This window comes from Cupressus sempervirens, chromosome 10 (assembly GCF_028749045.1).
Source record: "Cupressus sempervirens isolate cs-2001-9-10 chromosome 10, ASM2874904v1, whole genome shotgun sequence".
Lineage (NCBI taxonomy): Eukaryota > Viridiplantae > Streptophyta > Pinopsida > Cupressales > Cupressaceae > Cupressus > Cupressus sempervirens.
Window position 1 is genome coordinate 910,760,637 of NC_143127.1, and position 3,810 is coordinate 910,764,446.

Here is a 3,810-nt window from a genome sequence, read left to right on the forward strand (position 1 = left end):
TTATCCTTATCACTAGCCACAATATTTAAGTGGGATAACCAATATAATCTGATCAACATCATGTTCCTATCTCCTTATTAGTTGAGACTATACTGAGTAGAGGAACAATGCACCATATAAGTATGAAAAAGATATCCACCAATAACTCTGACTTTAAGATCCTTTATTTCTAACCTAGGCCAACAAGGAAGACTATGTTGTGCTCTAAAGGAAGAGAATACTCAACTAATTTTCTAATAACTTGAGAGAAGTACCTATATTCTACTAAATACTAAATACATATGACAATAATTGAGTTCCTTGAAGCCTATTAACATCTATTCTAGTGCTTTTTAATATTATATTTGAGAAAGAAGATCTCATTTGACTATAGTTTCCCAATTGTACAAGTATCTCATCTATCAACAAGTTTTACTCAAGGATAGAGGTACTCCAAGTGCACAAGAGCCTTCTAAATTCCTCCATATGTAGAGGGAGATTAACATTACAACATGAACTTCCTTGAATCCTCAAATAATTTTCTAGCTATGAGATCAAAATTGAGGAAAATAGTCTACTAGTATCCTTATTGCACTAATGGTAATTTTACACGATTCGATGATTCCATCTCTCCTCTATATAAAAATGATGATCTTCTTGAATTTTTTTCATAGCTATGAGGAAATATTCTCATAAGAAAAGTGTTCATCTCTCAAGTGAATCACTAACATATCTCTATAATCATTTTTTTTAATAACATGTAGAAGTAAATCATCAAGATGTCTCATTAACCATCATTGTGTGCTTTTATTATCATTTCTTGGTTAGGATCATGCATGAGGTCCAAGATGGGGCTTTCCCTCTCTATCATAAACATCATTGATAAAATTACTCCACTCTAGTGTCTTAGTTGTTGGTTTCAGATTGGTTTTGACAGTTGAGTGTCAACACACTTAACCAATTCTTTAGTTGATGCCAAGTATAATATAGAAGCCAAGCTACAATGTATGCTGAGCCAAAAAATTTAATAAGTGCCAAGTGAATTTTAGGTGCTGAGTGATCTTAAGGTGCTGAACAAGCTTCAAGTGTTGAGCAAAGCATAGATTCCAAGTCACTATAGATGTTGAGTGCGCTAGTTTTCCTATATGTGGTGAGCATTAGCAGCTAGTATGTGTCGAGTAACACAGAATCAACATATGAGTTTGTATCTTCACAAAATCAAATGTAAACCATTTTTGGAGCTGACATGGGATTAATCTTGAAGGATCTTATAAGATAAGATTGAATCTTTTGCATTACCTATGCAATCAACATGCAACCTATAAGTAAAATGCAAAAGGCATGCAACCAATAGGAAAAGTGCAAGAAATGAGTGGGAAATGAAGATTTAATATTGATCATAGATTCATACCAAACCCTAAGTCTTCAAAATACTTAAAAGGAGAACAAAGCCCCATTATGAAAGGGAGAGGATATGTGAAGATAGAAGTCTATGGATGAATTATAGTGAAGTGTAGAAGGGTAAAGGGACTTAGCGAAGAATAGAGCAGCATAACAGAATCTAGTTGTTGAAGAATAGAGTTGTAGAACCTTTTAGAGTGACATATTTGATCAAGCAAGGGTTAGATTAGTTAGAGTAGAACAAGGATTTGGAATCAATAATTGAAGATTGCAAAGCTATCAAGTCAAAGACTTTCTAATAGTCTCTAGCAATTCTATTAGATATGGAAATCCTATGCACTTAGGTTGTCCTAGTAGCCATTTTTAAATACTCTAATAGGGTGGCATTCCAGATGAATGTAGAAAAGTCTTTTAACCAAGCCTACTTTTAGTAGGTTAGTGAAATTCTTTAACTAGGTCACTTTTTATAGGGTATAAAGTCTTTAACATGATAGGCCTTTTATAGGACAGATCATTGGAAGTGGTCAAACATTGTAACCTTGAATAGTTACACATTGTTGTAGTGATATTTTGTGGGTGTCATCCCCACCTTAGTTTTACCTTCTCATTTTGGAGAGTTTCTGGGTTACCAAATTTGTGTGTTGTCTATTTTCATGCATGTCTTTATTTTCATGTTTATTTGATAAATTAAATGCATGCGGATGATATTAGTGAAAAGGATTTGAAAACGATAAAGTTAGTTACTTTTGATTCACCACCCCCCCCAAGAAGTAAATCTTCCCACTTGTTAATTCCAACAATTGGTATCAGAGCTAAGTTCTCACAAGGAGGAGCCCTATAGCTTCGAGAAAAGATCTAGAAATGGAAGTCTAAAAACTTGGGAAGATCATAGAGAATCAGGAAATTGATATACAACTTGCTTTACATGCTTTGGAAGAAGCTGGAGGAGAACTAAGTAAATCCTTAAAAAGAAGAAGAGAGATTGCCATAGCTAAGAATGGCACATAGTCCAAGGAAATTGACAGCTCAAATGTATTTTCAAATGGAGATGCCAAGGAGTTTGATGTAGCAATAGCAAACCTAATGGAGAAGAATAGAGCTCAAGCAGAAGAAATCAGAACACTTAATCTTGAACAAGAATCACAAGTCATGATGCTTTGTGAAGTAACTAAACAAAAGAAAAGAGCCATTGAGGATAAGGCTATTCTAGAAGAAGACAAGAGAAACCTTGCCAACAGATTGGAAAAAAAGTCAACTAAGCTTGCAAGAATCTCAAACATGCAGTTGGACACCCTAAGTCAGATGATGAATGCATATCATGAACTAAATGTCAAGGACATTGAGATCTCTACACTGAAGATGCAAAAAGAACAACTGCAAAATGACATAAAAAGAGAGAAGGAGATTGCAGAAAGCCTCAACAAACCTAATGAGGCCATCAAGTACTTTGAGCAACTACTAAAATCACCAAGGGCTAGCAATGATACTTTAGGACTAGGTTACATCAGCACTTAACAAGGAGAGTCATCCAAGACTATAGAAGAAAGAAATAACAAAGGTAAGAACACTAAACCTACTTATCATTTCTATGATACAAAGGGACATACCTCTAATGTATGTAGGAGCAATAATACCCATTAGCATGGAAAGTCTAAGAATGCAAGTTATTGTTATAAGTATGTCAAAAAGAAAGGACATCAAGCACATGACTATAGGACTAGGACTATTAGAACACCAAGATTTGAAGGTCACTGCTACAATTACACGAAGTATGGACATAGAGATTTTGAGTGTAGATCAAAGCCTATGTGGACATCAAATTAGGTAGCAAGGGAAGGTAACCATGGTCATCACTACAATTAGGACTACAACACTAGGTATAACTGTCATTACTATCATGAATATGGACACATTTCTAAAAATTGCATAAGGACACATTTCAGAGGGAACTGCAATAGATGGTTGAGCCAAACCACATGTTTTAGTTGCTTGAAGATTGGTCATATTAGAAAGAATTACCCAACCAGGTCAAAGGCACCCAACTCAAACAATGAAAAAGGTAAAGAGAAGCTAGATGTTGAACATATCAAAGGAGAAATAAACAAAATATGGAAGAAAAAGGATGAGAGTAGCCCATAAAAATAAGGGATCACTTCACCCAATAGGTCAAGTGGTCACACTTCATCAAACTAAGCAAAGAAAAGGCATGAGGGACTGATTTACAAAGTTTTATCATACATCAGTTCCTAGAAAAGAAAGTATTGAAAAAGAATAGATCAACATGAAAAAAGATGCAAAGTTAAAAATTCAAGATTTCACAAGTGTTGCCAAGTTGCCCTTAGAAGCTGAGTTGATTGTCAAGACTATAGGAGCTGAAAGATTGGTAGGAGTTGAGTTGGTAGAGGAAGTCGAGTGAAGAAGAAATCTTAG